The sequence below is a fragment of the Tyto alba genome, unplaced genomic scaffold, assembly GCF_018691265.1.
Source record: "Tyto alba isolate M040663 unplaced genomic scaffold, T.alba_DEE_v4.0 Super-Scaffold_46, whole genome shotgun sequence".
Classification (NCBI taxonomy): domain Eukaryota; kingdom Metazoa; phylum Chordata; class Aves; order Strigiformes; family Tytonidae; genus Tyto; species Tyto alba.
The window spans coordinates 12,978,840-12,996,674 of record NW_024881322.1 but is presented as its reverse complement, the minus strand read 5'-3'; the positions used below and the strand labels follow the sequence as shown (position 1 = coordinate 12,996,674).

At 40.3% G+C, this 17,835-nt stretch overlaps 1 protein-coding gene across 6 annotated transcripts in view; it reads right to left on the bottom strand.

Annotated features, from left to right (window-relative positions):
* Positions 1–7,800, bottom strand: part of LRRFIP2 (LRR binding FLII interacting protein 2) — a 58,648-nt gene extending 50,848 nt beyond the window's left edge. For all 6 annotated transcript variants that reach the window (XM_032997421.2, XM_032997423.2, XM_032997425.2 and 3 more), the window contains exon 1: positions 7,189–7,800. The gene's annotated coding sequence lies outside the window, so the exon portion shown is untranslated. The remainder of the gene's footprint in view (positions 1–7,188) is intronic.
* Positions 7,801–17,835: the final 10,035 nt, after the last annotated feature.

Here is a 17,835-nt window from a genome sequence, read left to right as displayed (position 1 = left end):
GTGGACATCCTTTAAACAACACAGCACTTCAAATAGACAATTAACTGTGGTTTGTTAATTCAGTGGGAGTCTCTTTGCTGGCAGACTGATTTGGGGAATTGAATGTAATAGGTAATAAAGCTATTTTTAGTGTAACTATGTTCAGGCTGACAATAAGTACTAATGTATATATAGAGAGAGTAGTGAATTTAAAGAAATTAGATGCTGATGCTTTAAATAAGCAAAAAGTACTTCATCTCAGTCTCACTGTAGCATAATTGTGCCAAAGTCACTGTGGAGGAGGGCGGGCAAGTGCAGCGTTCCTGCCACCATCTGCCACACTTCTCACCTAGGATGAGCACAGAACTCCTGACTGAGCACAACCCCAAAAAAGGGAGCAGGGACAGATTACCTAGGAGGTATACAGAGATATTGCCTTGGCCTATAAGGAGGAGTTAGCAAAGCCAAAGCTCAGCTCAAGTCAAAACTAGTGAAGGCTGATAAGGACAAAGAAAAAAGCAAAATTGTCTTACAGGATATTTGCCCCAAATTGTTCATGTTGAAGAGCAAAAGAACCATTAGATTACACAGTAACTAGGGAATTTGAAAGAAATGTTTGAAGTAAACACTTCAAAAGTATAAAAAAAGTCTGTACCAGTGGGAGAGACCTTGGAGAAGAAATAGCGTCAGTCAAAACCTGGTCTGACACTGGCAGAAGTCACCCCACCGACTGCCCAATGACACGTGCCTGGGCCAGCGAGCACAGCGTCCCTCCGGGGGGGTGCAAGGCCCCGCGCTCCGGCTGGCGGGGGGGCAGCCATGGGTGCAGCTGGGGAGGACAACCCACCCCTCGGGCGCGGGAACGCAAGCTCCTGAGCTGCAGTGTGGCACCTGCATCAGGGCACTGCAGGGAACAGCGCAGGGACACAGCCATCTAGAACATCCACATCTCCAACAGGAATCACGGGCAAATAGGGGACCCTGGAGTTGAAGAACAGACAGTTGTTAAATGTTGGCTTAGAGAGGTTGTGAAATGTCCAGCCTTAAGATATTCAAAACTTGACTGGGCAAGGCTCTGAGAAACCTGCTCTCATTGACCACACTTTGGGCGAGGGGTGACCTCCAGAGGTTCCTTCCATAATAAAAGATTATATGATTCTGTAGTTATTATTGCTGATAGCTTTGAAACTAAAACTCAACATCAGCTTTCTTTATTAAGATGTTTTAATATTCTTCAAGGGTCTTGTCACAATTTCTTCCATTCCATGTAACTGTTAATTGATCTTATCTATGTCAGAGTATTTCATGTCTCGTTATACAGTTCAGTAGTAAAGAAATCTGGTTCTACTGCTAATAGACTCATTAGTCTAATACTAAATGTATCATGATGATATTTTCTCGGAAAAATACAAGGTGCCAAATATTTCGCATGCATGCATGAAGATTTCTTAGGTGCTTCACTTACAAAACTTGCTGATTACTGTAATAATTATTTTGCTGCATGTTATGAGCAATTTAATATATGCTTTAACATTAGAATTTTCACAGAAAATAACTAAAGAGAACCTCAAAACAAAACATAACCACAGAAAGAACAGTTTGTTACACTGGCCTTCATAAGCTCTAAAAGATAATAAAAGGATAGTATATTATAATCTGCTGCATTTACAGTTCAGAATTCCTGAGTCACACCATTTACATGTTTATTTCTTACTGTAGGCTGGGTTACACGCTATATTACACAACTGATGAAGTGACATCCTGTTTTATTTCATTCCAAAAAACTGAAGTGCCTGAAGTCCCCAAACAAACCAGAAGACCTCAGAGGATCTCCCTCAAGTTCCCTCTCTCACTCGTCTTTACTTCTGGCATAAATAAATTTTATCTCTTCCCCAAGTCTTTGCTATCTACTCTTCTTCCTATTACCTTCTGACTAAAGGTTCTCTTTGTTTGTTTTTCACTTCCTAGAAAAAAAGTGTGGCCCATCTTACGTAAAACAGAAGCTACACTACAATTTAAGGCCCTATCACTCATCACCTTCAATGGCACCACCTGTTCTGATGCCTGGGTCTATGCCAGTGTATTTGGCATCACATACACGCAAGGCATTCAGATACTACAGTGTGAACAGGCTATAAATAAACAGACTGAAACTCTCCCTTTTCTCTTTCAAGTAAGACCACAAGATAATGAAAATTTACCTGTGTAGAAATAATCTCTGATACAACAACAGAAAGAACAGCCCTGCTCTAGAACCACTGGCTGTTAGAACCAGCCTTATAGTTTCCTAATTAATAATGGAATATAAGCCAGCAGCTCCTGTATTTTAAGTCCAAAACCAGAAACATAGCAGTTTATATCTTTGATTATTTTAATCCTGGGAAGGAGTTGCACCTTTTGTCCATAACATCCAGGCAAAGTTTCTTGCAGTTTCAGTTGTCCACGTGCAAAATTGTTTTTATCTGCTATAGACCTTTAAACATCTGAATCGAGTGGACCATAAAGGAGGCTCTACAGAATACTCCAATAGCCCTATCTGCTCCTGGAAATTATCTTTGACATGCAATACAATAGATAGACACTTCTGTGAAATTGCTCATTATAAAATATCATCTGAACATAATTTCATCGTTTTAGAGTAGATAAATACCTATGTTTGCTACAGATTTTTATCTGCCTTAACAAGACACAGGACTAAGCATTTTCTCAGCAAAACCCAAAGATCTTCTAGAATACGTAGTAATAGTCTGTGTGATCAATATCAGTTACAAGTTGATTCAATTTAAATTAGTGGCTAAACTCTCTGATTTCATAAGAACAAAAAGGCGACGAAGCCAGTGGAAGAGGGGAACATTAACACAGAGGAAGGATGGTATTTCCTGACATCAGTCTAAAAACCTACAAGAAAAAAATCTTAATGAAGGTTACTAGGACAAGTAATGCTAGAAACACATTAATAAATAAGGAGGATGAGTGTAAGAAGCAGGAAAAAACCCGAAACATTCCTCACCAGCAAAACAATCACAGGTTGATGATAAAGCACAAACAGTAGTAACCCATTTTGATTTTTAACAGTTCCACAAATGTTAAATGTACTAAAAAAATACACTTGTGAAATATATTAAAAAGAACAAAAGCTTTTTCAAATACCTAACTAAAAAGAAAGATCTAAAAAGCAGGAATGCTACGCAATGATAACGGAGTTTAAATTAAAGAATCTAGATATACTTAAGTTAACTGAACACTTGCTTTTTAATCCAACAAATGAATACTGGTGATGAGTGAAGGTATGGAAGCTACCATACCCACAATTAAAGTTCTAAAAGTTATTGTGTTCAGAAGAACAGTGGAAAACCCAACCCAGCAATTTTAAACTGCCTCATGAAACTGCAGCTCTAGCAACACAGAGCTACAAACAAGTCAAAGGTAGTATTACTGCAAACCAGCAAAAGTAGCATTCGTATCTGAGGAGGAACAGAAGGATTCACATTGGGAATCACAGTCTTATTTGCTTAATCTTCAGTTAAGTTTTTTCAGTTAAGCTTTATCAAAGCAAATAAAAGGAGACACAGGATTAATGTGTCTGTCCATGGGCCCAAAAGCACCTGAGAAGGAAAAGCAGCTGCATGATCATAGAGGGGCCATGACCCAAAAAGGAGTGTGTGGAGAGAGAGGGAAATAAACAGGCTTTTAATGCAATAGTTTTAAGGACTCCTTTAGAATTTTCATTCAGAATTTCTTTGTTCAGAAAAAGGTTAAATGAAAGTAGAGCTATTGCAAAAAAGAGCTGCTAATATGAGTAAAAGAGCCTAACATTAAAAGGAAAAAGCAAAGACTGAGAAAATCATGTAATTACTGTCTGCCAGAGATTACAGTGCTTACCACTATGATGGAGACAAAGTTATTCCAATTCATGTGCAGTGTTTCCATTTAAAAAAGAACTGTTCATCTCTCATCATGGCCCACTTCAGAAACCATTGGCACAAAGTTTCTGCTCTGAGGGAGGAAGCTTGTGTCACCTTCTTCAGGAGAAAAGTTACTCTGGATAGTTGGCAGTTAATCCAGTATAAACTGACAACTGCACAATCTCCCTCTAACGCAGCATATTTGCAGTTTATTTGCCATTTTAAAAGCTGAGAAATACAACTTCTTGAGTTCATGGTGTTTAGGAACTGAATGACAATTCCTTAGAGGGGGTTAAAATCCCCCAGTTTGTTGGCGTTATGAAGCTACCCATGAACAGAAGGGCACCAGTTAAGACAATCAAAAAGCCATTATGCAGTCTGCAAGCGCTGCTTGATGGAGCCATAAAATGTAACCATGCCTAGTTACTGGTGGTAAACTTAAAGCAATGCAAGACAGCAACTGTACCAACGTATCCCACAGCCCTGCAGAACTACCAGTCACCTCCAGACCCACCAAGCTATCTTTGGTGACTTTCCTCAGTCTTCACAGATTACCAAAACTCCAAGACATCAGGCAGTGATGCAACTTCAAGCAATGACACTTATTTTAGGAAGTATGAGTTCTCTGCCAGTCAGGTGCTAACAGCTGCACTGGGAGATACCATCACTCCATGAAATAAAACATGACATACATGATATTATCATCAGTGACAAGAAGTATCTGCAAAGCTCTTACAACAGTGGCTCATCAGAGGATCTCTCAGCCCACAATATGAAGTTTATACAGGTTTCAGAGAAGCAGTGTAACACAGTTGGACTTTTCTACAATCAGTGCTACCATAAGTGCTGAAGATCCAGGAACAAAATAAGAAATCAAATGTGATTTTAAAATATGAGGAAATGACAAGACTATAATGAGCACCATGAAAAATTATGAGAATGCGTAATAAAAAAAATAAAGCCACAAGAATCTTCCATGAATGTTTATTCTAAAAAGGAACAACCATCATTTTTACACTGTCAGCTTTTTCAAAATGAGTATCTTTTCTATCATTTTGTGAAAGAATGATTCATTACTCATTAAAAAAAAAAAAAAAAAACAAAACAAAAACAAAACACTGCTACTATATTGAGGCTCCATTTTTTTAATGAAACAAACAGAGAGCCCCATGGTAACAACCCACGTTCACTAACGAGCTGCAACTATTTAAGATATTTTTCCATTACCAATTTAATACACTCCTACACTCTTTTCTACTACTGCTACAGTTACAGTACAATGAAGAAAGGCTACTGAAGCAAGCAAGACAAATTCTCCTGGGTACCCCTTAGAGCTTTCTCCACCTGCTGTTTCTTCCATCAGCTGACATCGCTCCTGCCGACTAACCCTCTGCTGCGGGAGCAGGCTGGTAGGCTTAGAAACGCTTGTTCCCACCTGGCCCTTCGGGAGGTACCTCTTCCCCTGCAGCAGCTCTAACTCTGCATGCCTAACACACAAAAAAACCCCAAACTTTATCATCTTCACAAGCTGACAGCACTATTTATATAAAATATTTTCAAGGACATGTATTAACACAAACTGCCCACTGCATACCTTTATGTGTTACCTAGCTTCCAGATATTCGAGAAAATAGATTTGGATTATGTTCTCAGAAAGCATCTCTAATAATTTTTTTGTAGCACTACTGAACTGTACTGACCCATAACTATCACCACACACCTTCACATCAGGATCAAGCACAAACAACAACACAGTACCAAATCTGATATTGGTTTCTAATCCTCTGCTGGCACTATATACCAGAGGTATTCAATTACATATGATACCAATCTAGGTTTTACGGGTATAGGCACATGACAATTGGGCACTATGCAAAAGACTAGACTTTAACATATTCTACAGATCTCCACTACTTGGAGACCAGCACTTTCTAAAAGTTTGTGTGTGTTACAAGTACTATGCCATCCTCTGAGACAAGAAAAGTCATTAAAAAAAAATAAGGTCCTTTGGAGTCAGTTCACACGAAGTGCAACAAGCTTAGACTTGACACATCTCACACAACGGTCTTCTATTCATAAGTAAGGCCTCAGCTACGGCCAGGAGTTCAGTTCAGGTAAGACTGACTTCACATTGTAAGGTAAACATCTCCAAACCCAAGTCACACAAAACAATGGAAAAAGCATGTCATGCACATCAAACTATTCTGTACTGCTAGATTGCCTTTCATCTGTTCTTACATCATCGCTAAGCAATTACATTAATCAAGGAAGCAGATGTATATTAAGATGATAACTGTTTCTGGGCCCCAATACGTTTAATTACCTCACTTTACAGTCAAGACACAATGAATGTTTAAAGAACTCATCAGGCAAGCGTCGATTTAATCTTACAGGACATTTGTAACAAAAAACTCCACATATCTCCAAAGATGTTCGATGCTAATACTGATACTTTAAAGGGACAAAACTGATCCTAGACCTTCCTCATTTGAAACCAAAAATCTCTGTCTCTCTAAAAAGAGGGAGTCGCTGAGTAACATCATACAAATTCAGTGTAGTACTGCTTCAGCTACAAACCGTTTTTATTATCAGTGAAATACACAACACTGCCCTTCAAAGTAGCATGCCAAGATTCAGACTGAAAATCACTTAGAACAGACAGAGTAGATCGCAGCCCTAAGCAGTTTTCGAGCTCCTTCCAAACTCATGAATGTGCCCATCTCCCTTATCATCACTGACAGTCTCTTTGCAATTATAGCAGCAGGGCATAGTAAAAAATCGATAAATAAAAAGACGCGCTCCAAAATAAATAAAGCCTGACTGAACGCAACCATAACTCTCTACCGAGGGGGCATGCCCTCCCGCGCCGGGGAGCGGTGAAAGCTGTGGTAACGTGCTTCGAGGAAGTGCGAGCGAGAAAGGCACCAAAATACACACAGCTGTGATTTCAGGACATCTGCCTTCCTCTCTCTCTCTCTCTCTCTCTCCCTCTCTTCTTCCTCCTCCCCCTCAGTCCGCCGTTTCCACTCAGTACCGAGGCGTGACCCGCACCTTCCCGCAGGCCTGGGGGCGAGGGATCGAAAGGGCTGGCCCGGCCCCGGCTCGGACAGCGGCCCACATACCGCTGCCGGGATGGTTTCTCCTTCTGTTCACCTCCCTCGGTCCCGGCTGAGCCGCCGAGCCCTCCCCGCTGCTCTAAACCCGAAGAACCGGGTTCCCACCCTGCTTCCCCGCCCCGTCCGGGTTTCTATGGGTATGACACCCGCCCTCCCCCTCCCGCTGCCCGGGCCCCGAGCCGCCTTACCTGCGGGCCAGCCTGCTGCGGCACCCCAACGCCTTAACGAGGAGGAGGGATTTCTTTCACACTCCCCTCCTCCCCGCTTCCACGGGAGCGAGGGGCTCGTGGGTCCCGGAATCGCCTCGGGCTCCTTCCTTCCCTCGCTCCCCACGCCCAGGGTCCAAGGAACAGCAGAGCAGAAGCCGCCTCACGGTGAGCGCGGGTACCCGCCGGGCCCGGGAGCCGCGGCGAGGCGGCTGCTACCCTTTATCCCCCACTCTCCACGCTCCCGCCCCTTCCCCGTGAGGGGCCGCAAGAACCGGAGCTCCAGGCAAAGACGAGCCGAGCCGCTCCAGGCCGCCCTCCCTTCTTCTTCTTCTCCTCCTCCTCCTCCTCCCTTCCCCGCCCCACGCTCTTGCCTCCTCCCCGTCAATGCCGGGCGGTTACAGCCGCATCAAGCGCCGCGGGTAGCAAAGAGCGGCTTGGTTTCAAACCACCCGCAGGGCCGCTGCGGCGGGAGGAAGGGAAGGAAGGGAAGGGGCCGGCGGTGAGGAGGAAGGCGGCTGGCAAGCACCGCACACACGCACCCCCACGCCCGCCGCCCCAGCCCCTCACGCAGGCCGGCTGGCGCGGACTGCGCATGCGCCGCCCCCTGAGGAACGGCACGAGCGGGAGGTGGGCGCGCATGCGCGGGGCGGGCGGGCGCGGCTGAGGGGGCGGTGGCGGCGGCAGGCGGGGTACCCGCTCCCCTCAGCTCCTCTTCGCTCCCGTCCCAGGGTCCCTCCGGCGGCTGCCTCGCTCCGATCCGCTGCCGGGGGCCCGCCGGTGGCTGCCTTGCCCCGCCCCGCCCCGCTCCGTTCGGCTGGCGGTGTCCCGGCCGCCGCTCCCGTGGGGCGGGCGCCCGCCCTTCTTTTGAGGCGACCTCGCAGCTCAGGGCAGGCGCGGCAGCAGCCGGTCGCTGCCGTTACGCGCTCGGCTGGAGCGGCGCACTTCTCTCCCCGTTTCTCTTTTCCTCAGCAGGCAGCGAAGGGAGAGGGGGGGTCGCGCCCAGCTTTCCGCGTCGCGCCCTCCCCCCCCCCCCCAATTTACTACCGGGCTGACTCTGCTGTGGCGGGGAGAGGTAGGTCTGCCGCCTTCTCCTTGGGGTTTGTTTCTGGGTTTTAGCCGGGGTTTCGTTTTTAGGGAGCGGTGACCCCCCCCCCCCCCCCCGCCGCAGGGAACGGCTCACCCAGAGCCTCGTGAGGCCGTTTCGGCCGCCGCCGAGCCGGGCGTCCTGCTCCCACCATCTTCACGGGGCACGCCGCGCGAGTGTTTCAAAAGGTCGGCGTGGGTGAGTGCCAGGATATAAAAATCCTTTGTAGGCATTTAACACCTTATCTTACACTGACCCAAACTCGACCGAACTTCAGTACTATCAAAATTTAAATACAAGCAAGCATCAGAATCCCTAAGGATAGCATACAGAAATGGCTATACCATTAAATATATTCAAATTTATACACAGAGGGCCAACTAACGTTCATGAAAGTATGGATGAGACTGCTGTGAAGTAGACATGGGATCAGATCTGTAGTCATTTGCATTACACCTCTGTCAGTAAGTGCAGGGTGTCTGTGAGAACCTAGAGATGATCAGAGATCTAGAGGAGATGGCATGTCACATGCTAGAAATCACCTGGGAATGAAAAAGCAGTGTTAAAATGGCAAGCATAGTAGTAGGACTCAAGAACATTCACCAGAGCATTTGGCAGAGGTCAAGCGTTGTCTTACTAACATATGCTCAAGTGGATGTGCATAAAGTAAAAATAAAGGGACATGCAAGTGAATTAAACCTATTACAGTGGACATAAAACAACTTCCTTGTGTTTCAATAGTATTTGATATCTGTCTGAGAAACCCTATACTGTCTCAATCTCTTTCCTAAATTGATCATACAGCATAGCCTTGTCATGCTTATTTTTAACATCACATTAATTTCTGTGGTAATAGATGATCTCACCACAGGGAGATGAAGCAGAAAGTTTCTCATGGAACGTCAGTAGGAAAGACCAAAAAAAAAAAAAAGTACTGGCTTAAAAACTACATTTTTATTTTAAGTTTATTCTTATGGAATGATTCACCTGCTGATTTTCTAGGCTTTGTGGAGAGTTCATTAAAAACATGTCAGATCATTTTGGTTTGGTCTAGCTGGGGGGAGAAGTCTCTCATTCCCTCTTGAGTGGAGGGTTTGTGTGAAATCTGAAATGTGGGATGTCCCAGGTCTGTGTGGGATGATTCTCTGTTAATATATTGCTATATAAAGGGGAAAAATGTTTTCAATCATTTGTACATTTTTCTCCAATGAAGTGTTGGTATTTGCATACGTGTTTAGTCTTTTGATATCATAGGCTGCGCATTTTTCTTTAATGATGCAGCAAACTGCGTGTCTCCTTGAGAGCAGGCATGCATTTTTGTGGCTTCAAAGAGCAATTGTTTACTTGACTGAAAAGCCGTGCACAGTGCAGTTACTACAGGCAGTGGTACAGGATGTCACAGTAGCAATTCTGAGTTCAGCATCATTAATGAGTAGTTAAACAGTCAAGTTATATACAGTTTCATTATAAAACTTTAATTAGAAGCCAGAAAATTAAAGTTATGTTTGAACTTTTGCTGTGAAATGGCTACAGTTACAAAATTTACAATTATTTTTGAATCTGCATTGAACAAATTCTTACTGAACTTGCTTGCTCTGTTAATGAGTTTCTGCTAAAAATAAAGCAATGAATCAATGAAGTATCCCTGGATCTGCCTTTGCATATATTTTTTTCTTCACTGTTGTCTTTTTATATGATAGGTTAGTATAGATTTCTTGTAATTGAACCTGCTGATTTACTCTCTCCTTTCTCTTTTCTCTGGAAATCTGTCTCTCAAACTGTTTTGCTCAGTGGAGGCATTCCATGGGTGGAGTCTTAGTTCTTTGTAGAGCAATGGTCACCCAGGAAAGTATATCTAGGACGACTCTGTAAGTCAGTTGTATGGATATGGAACACTTTCAACAAGGTCAACTACCTGCAGTAATTGGTTTACATTTTTAAAGACATTTTGTCACTGAAACAACTTAAATGAGAGAAAAAGGTGTTTTCCTGTGTAATATTTTCTATTTGTGCAGTTTTTAATATCTTCTTTGTCCTTCTCTTTAGTATTTCTAATCTGCCCATGAAGCTTTTGTTTCATGATTATTGCAGCTTCTGGTTAAGAATGTAATAATGATGGCACACATGTAGGATTATACTGTAATGTAATACCTGAGGTCATTCAATGTATTTTCCCTTCTGTATCCTTCCTATTCTTCTCTCTCTTACCTACCTCCCCCCCTCCCCTTAATATATCTACACAATAAAAGATCTGGGGAACTATAGCAATCGGACAGTTTCTACTGTAAGTTAAACGTAAAAGTTGCATAAACAGAAACTAGGTGGTTTATAATTCAGTTTCCAGACTAGTAAAATATATTTTTAGTTACTAGAAAACTAAATAGATAGAGCAAAAGAATGAGTAATCCTGTGGCACACTCAAAAGATCTTGAAAGTGATTCAGTACTGGCTCTGTTGAAGCATTTGTCATTATTCAAAGTATGTTGATTTTCAGTTACATTCAAAGCAATAAGAAGGGTTGCACGACTTAAATGTAAATTATGGGAAACAATTTAAGACTTTAAAGAGAATATTTTAAATTGTTATAAGCCAGCATGTATGCAGACTGTATGCTGAACATAATCATGAAATTCTGTGTTTAAATCTTTTGTAGTATTCATTGGAGTACTGAGAGACTATTACCAGGCTTCCTCTGTAAGGTTTTTGCATACATATGGCATTTACCAAGTAGTGGAAAAAAACAAGCATTCAAAATTCCTGGCTGTTTGTTGTGGGGATATGCACATTTCACAGCTGTTCTTTTAGGGAGTTAATTATAGACTAGAAGGTTTCTGATAGTTCTGGGTAACTGCAGAATCAATGAGATTTAGTTTTTCCCTTTATCTCATATATGTTTAATAGTGCAAAAATCTGTAGGACACAGTAGGAATTATGCATACAGAATGTATTTTAATGGAGATTAGCACCCACAAATCTTTTGGTGCGCTTCAGCAATAGAATTGCATGAGTTCTGGTTCACATCCACTGCAGCCTCAGCAGGGAAAGGGTTAGGCTGTATGTTGAATAGCTGTGGGTAGGCCTAACTGAAAAATTTGTATTCCAGTGTTTTCCCAGAAATCTAAATTTCCAAGTAAATGCAATCTTTAGTAGAAAACATCTGTTTTAACACAGATTTATTAATTTACCAAGCAATTGAAAACAGAATGCTCCCCACTTACTAGATTTTTATTTTTACTGTTTTGGTTGTTGTTTGGTGGTTTTGGTTTGTTTTTCTTTTTTCTTTTTTTTTTTTTTTTTTTAAAAAAAGTCTTTTAGGAATAAGGTAAGCACTAGAATATTGTGTTTTATGTTTAGAATGTGCTCGTAGGAAGATTTTTTTTTTTTTTAATTGCTATGGATCCACTTTTATACAGTAAATTTTTGAGCCCTAGAGTGCTCTGAACAGTGTCCAAAGATCAGATTGTTAAATAACAAATAAGGGGAAGATACTGGCATTATTTCAATTGATCCCATTTAGACGTAAATAAGTTATGAAAGGTTTGTGGACTGAGAGTTGGTGAGAAACCTTTTTATCTTTTTAAGGAAGTTAAGCTGTATTCTGAAAAAAATAATTTAAAAATTAAAGTTTTACTTTAAAATGTGAAGGTTTTTATATTATACATAGCAGTATATTTAATTTTTGTATAGAACTTTTCATTATTATTCCCTTGTGAAAACAAGTATCACCATCCTTACAGACCTTACAGATGTACTTCTAAGTTGCTGTATGTTGTTTGATATATATAGAAATACTGATAATTTCCTATGCTAAATATAATTCTTGAAAACTCAATCTGAAGTCACAATCTATTCTTTCTGTGTAATATATCCCCCCAAAGAGACCATGTACATGCTAGTTGTTTTTACTGATGACACACAAGCCACATAGAGGAAATCACCTCACTCTTACATAGTTGTGTTAGTTTGCAAAACTAACAAGCAGTGTTTATATTAAGCAGAAGTGAGTAAATGTGTGGATCTTTTAGTATGTCTTCACATGTTTTTCTTAGTTACTTTTCTGATGCCAGCTATATTTTTTTTTTTTATGTAGCAATGTCATTAGAATGTAAACTTTAAATATGACTTCAATACCTTTAGATTTTATAACACACTAAACTCTAATGGGCATTTATCAGAAATCTCCTATGCCTGATATCCTTACAACCCAAATTATCTTGCACCTACATTGTTCCCACCAGTTACGCAGAGGTGAACAAAATATTAATATAATTAAGACATATCTACTATGATTTTTATCTTCCTTAGAAAATGTAATAAAAATTAAAATACTCTTTTTATTTTTTCTTCCTACCTGAAGAAACCATTCCTTGACAATTCTCTTCAACATCTCAAGTTCACAGATTCTCCATATAACTAAAATAACTTTGACTGAGCTTTCATCTCATTTTCTTCAGCAATAAAGTTGACCCTCTGTCTAACGTATTTAAAAAAACAATTAGATGGAATGACTGAAAGCCAAGCTGAGAGAGATGATGCTTTTTCATCAGTATTGAGCCTGTATGGTACATGCTGCTGCTCGCTCCTGCGGTGAGCTGCTTCTCTGTTGGTGTATGTCTGACATGAATTTGCATCATTACTTGAAGGTGAAGATAGACATTTCCTTCATACAGGTACTGTTAAATCGGAGAAGCAAAAGGACACTGAAATTTAAATTTGAAGTGTCAGGCTCTGAACTGGGGTTTACTTCAGAGATTGTCAAATCTGTCTATGGCTCACAGAAGCCTCTCAATGGTAACTTTGTATCTTCTTTGTAGACTTAATCACCATCACTTTTGGTCCAGTTATTTTACAGCTCCTGAGCAGGCACTGCCACTTCAGTCTGTGGCAGCTGTGGATGCTCAGCACTCCTAAGAGAAACAGCCCATTCAAATTAAGCAGTTTGGATCTAATAATTCTATTTGCCAAATTGCAAATCAGGAGACTAGGAATTAAGTAGAATAAGGTATATGCACCCAAGATATAGAGCAAAATCAGCTTTGCCAGGTTGTGATTAGAGCAGATAATAGCTCTAATGCTTGAAATTTTAGGATTATACTATAAAAGATGGTTTGTTTTGAGCTGTTTGGGTTTGTTTTTTGTTGTTTTTTGTTTGTTTGTTTGTTTGTTTGTTTGTTTTTTTAATGGTTAGTTCCTATTCTTGCTCTGTTAATGAAATTCAAACACTAGAAAACAAGGAAGAAGAAGGTGAGAAGTTCACAGAAATGCTCATAATACTTGATTAATTTAAATTAAATACAGTTTAAACCATGTCTTGTCTGTAAAGTCTAAGCTGTTGACATCTGGCTTTAATCATTTACTATACAGGATTTTGATACAGCATATCTCTGTTCAGTCTTCCCTGTGACAATACGTGGATCTTTTATTCAGCTAGAGAGTGAAGCTACCAGAAGACTCCAAGTACCTAGTTGTAACACTAGAACTGGCCAAAGTGAAAAGTGGATATATAATTTGAAAATATTTAAACAAATTAATTAAACTAAATGAAATTGATAATATTCCTTTAAATGTACATTGCGTTGTATAATTTGGACATAGAATTACTTAGATTTTGTAGCAGACTTATCTGTATGTGTACTTCATGTTGAATCTTTGGACGCTTACGGCTGTTCCACCTTTGTGACCTAGAAGGAGTAAAAAGCAAGTATTTATGTTTCTGTATGTGCAGTTCTAATCTAAAAAAACATTTAACGTTGTATATTTCTGATTTGATACATGAACAAGAAAATATTATTTTCAATTTCAAAGGTTTTATTTTGCCTTTTCAGTAGTTTTTAAGACAGTCATGCAAGTAATCATGATTGTTAAGGGATGTCCTAAATTACACCTATGCATGATACTATGCAACTCTGTGAGACTTCTTGAATTACATTAGCAAAAGTCAAACTGATTGAAACAGAATAAACAAAGCTATAGATAATACAGGAGAAAGAATCTGTCTTCTACTGTTTCTAGGCTGAGCAAATGTAAAAAAAGTATAAAAGTGAGCAGATGTCACTCTAAATATATACTGGGCAGTTGTACTTCCAGGCACAATTTAATTCTGAAGAGTGACACGACAGCCTTGCTTAGCTTTTCTGTAGCATTTGAAAGGAGATCGAGTAACTTTTTGTGATGATTCATACCTGAGTATTTTGTACATTTATTAACTATTCCAACCAGCTCATCTAAAAAAGAGAGAGAGCGAGCACTCACAAACTGGATTATAGTTTCTTGTGCAGACTTGTTTATTAGCATCCACATAAGAGAGCCGGCTGGTTACTTGTGCAACCTCAGCTCAACTTTCACAGGTGTCACCAAAGGCATTGCTTTAAAAAACCAGGATTGCACAACTGTAATGAGGACACTGTTTGGCAGGGAAAAATTTTGTTACACGAAGTGAGACAGGAACAAGAAGTAACACTGGGTGACTACAGAAGCCAAGGTTGAGTTTGCGGGCCTGGCAACTTTGGGGGCAAAAAAAGGCAAAACGAAAAATGCAAACTCTCTACATGACTACAAAAAGCGTATTTAGTGTCAGAACCAAAGCACAACAAATACGGATTTTTTTTTTCTTACTGTTTTTACAGTAATTTTTCAGAGCAAAGCTGTACTTTGAACTGCACCTTAAGCTTTTGTGCAACAATTTAGCTTTGCTACTTTGCCATAGAGATCAGATTCTTTAAATATTTCAGGCTGAAAACAAATAATTTTAGGATTGAGTAATGAAAATAAAACAGGCTAATCCACCAATTTAAGTGTCCTTTAAATCACCGACATAAATTGTAGCTTCTGTTTATATATATAAAATAAACATACATGCAATATGTATAAACCAGAACATTGTGTATTGATAAATTAAATATTAAAACTAGGCTACATGGAATCTCAAACAGGTTGCAGTGTCTAAGGACAAGCAATTATTTAAATAACCATTTCATGCTGTTGGATTGCTCCTTCACCAAAGATGTCACAGTATTCTCCTAACTCTTCATGTCTGCTTTACTTCAAAACCTTTGAGAAGAAATTTAAATAGTCACCAGACCAGCATAAGTAAGATGTGTGCTGACTTTTCAAGCTTTGCCTGTTTCCTGATGGAAATACCACAGTTCTCAATTCCTGGTAAGCAAGACAGCCATGTTCATTTTTAGAACAACCAGTTCTGCATCTGCATTTATCTACTTTTGTATGCTATGGGGAGGACATTTGGCTGGGTTGCTTGTAAAAGATGGTATCAAGCATAACCAGTAGGATGGTAACTGCTATCTAAACATAAAAATATGGGTTGATACAACTAAAATGTAGTTGCTTGAAAGGACATAATAGTAGTTGTGTTTCTTATAATTTGCCATCAATAAAGGGTAGAAGGAATGTCTGGTGTATAACCTAGAACAGGAAAAAAGTGCCTTCCTATCTGTGTTTTCACTGTTGAAACATGCACAGTTTTTCAAAAAAAAAAAAAAAAAAAAAAAAAAAAGTCCTAAAAAAAAAAACACAGAACTTTCATGCTGGATGAGGAAAACCAGTAAAAACTCTTATTTCACATTAGCTATTTGAGGGTTGCACTTGTTCATGTTTGTCAGATTTAAAGAAGTAGCATCCGGAAAGACTACTAAGAGATGTTTTGTAAAAAGTGATCCCAGAAATTATTGAGACCAAGACAAAAGTTGTAAGGAAGACACTGAACTGAAATTCATCTAAGCCTTTCTTAGATGCAATTATTTTACTTTCTGGCTCTATTTTTGGGCAGCTTAAGATAGGATTAAAGGGCAACACTGAACTAAAGTATTTTACATCTGCCCTTGCCCATGCTGGGGTAAGATGAGAAATGCGAGAGTTTCACTTGGGGATTTTGTAAAAAAACCCAGAGGCTTTTAATTTGAAATTATTCCCTTGATCATGACAAATAAAAGTTGAGAGCCCAGCATACAGCCCGAGGGCCCAGGCCTGGCAGGGTGCTGGGTCGGGGATGGGTGCGGGGACTTGGGCTGCTGGGTGCTCAGCTGCTTCCCGGCTGAAACTCAGGGCTGAGAACCCTTTGGTTTAGCACAGAGAAGGCAAAGGAGTAGCGTCTGCAGGGGTGTAGTAAAGTAGAAAGAGAAGTGGGTGCAGAAGTAGAAGCTGTTCTCCCTGATCAGCTGGTGAAAGCTGAGGAGGTTTGTGGGATAAAAGCGCTGGGAAGGTCAGGATCAGGAAGGTGTGAAGGTTGTTCCACTGGTGTACTGAGGACCTGATACTTGTATCCTGAGCGTCAGGCAGTACTGCTGCTCTCATTTCCCAGTACTGTGCTGTTATCTCTACAGTGATGCCCTTTTCCAGTCCTTTGGCCCTTCTGTATTTGCACTGTGAGCTCTGATTTTGCGGCCCGTGTTTCAAATTCCATTAATAGTTTATATTTTCAGTATTTATGCTTTCCCCTATTTCCAAATATGTCAACAAACAAAAATATACCTAAGTATTTAAAATACAGCAGTCAAAAGATGATGTTAAAAAGCAAACCATTCTTGATTTAAAAACTATAAATGTTTTCCTTGTTAACTAATATACTTGATATGTTTCTCATTCTTGAAGCATTTTATTTCAGTCAGCAAGCCTTTTAAGTGTATTCAGTATTTACATTCTTCTCCCTCCCCTCCTAAAAATCATCTTCTCTGGAAACATTGGAGACAAGCCTCAGTTTTCTATGCTTTTCAACTATTTATATCTTTGAGCAGTCTTAGTGTTAGACTAAATTAACAAAACAACAAAATTCTTCTACTACAGCAAAAATTAAATTGGTTTCCCTAACTAGAAGTAAAATTACTAGTTGTCATTAATGGAGTTTATTTCATAGGCGTTAAGTTTCTTGTCTGCTGTGGTAATCCTCTCAAATAAGCATGAGGGAACTCTCTCCCCCTTCATTATTTCCTTTGTACCATGTAACAAAGCTTTTGACTTGATCCTTTCTGCTTTTTTCTTCTTAGGGTGTCTCTGCATGAATGATACAACTGGATTTATTTGTTTGTAAATCAGTGCTAAAAAAAAAAAAAGACAAAACTGCATACAAAAAGTGCAAATTTTTGAACTTGAGAACTTTTATCCGTTTTTGGACAAAGGGTGGTTTGAAGACTGCGCATGTACCTGTCTCTCTGCTCTGGATTGTGTTTGCAGGCCACCACCTACTTGTTCTCTTTGCTCTGAGGCTTGTGTTGAGCAACCGCTGTGTTGACCTGTATGATGTCTGCTTTTCCAGCTTTAGTTTTGGAGACTAGGCACTCTGCCACAGCTGCAATTTCTTCTTTGAACTCCAGAGAACTACCACCTTGATTCTGAAGTATTTCAGGCTGCTTAGGTACGAGTTCCAAAACTGCTCGATAGCTTCATGGCTGGTTTGCAGGCTGGAAGGTGAAGGCAATGAGAGAATGTGTTTTGTAAGTATGCACTGTGTGCTCTAGATTACTGACACCACAGAAGCCAAAGCAGCTGCATTTGTGGTGGTTTGTTATTTCATCATAGTCCACAGTTTC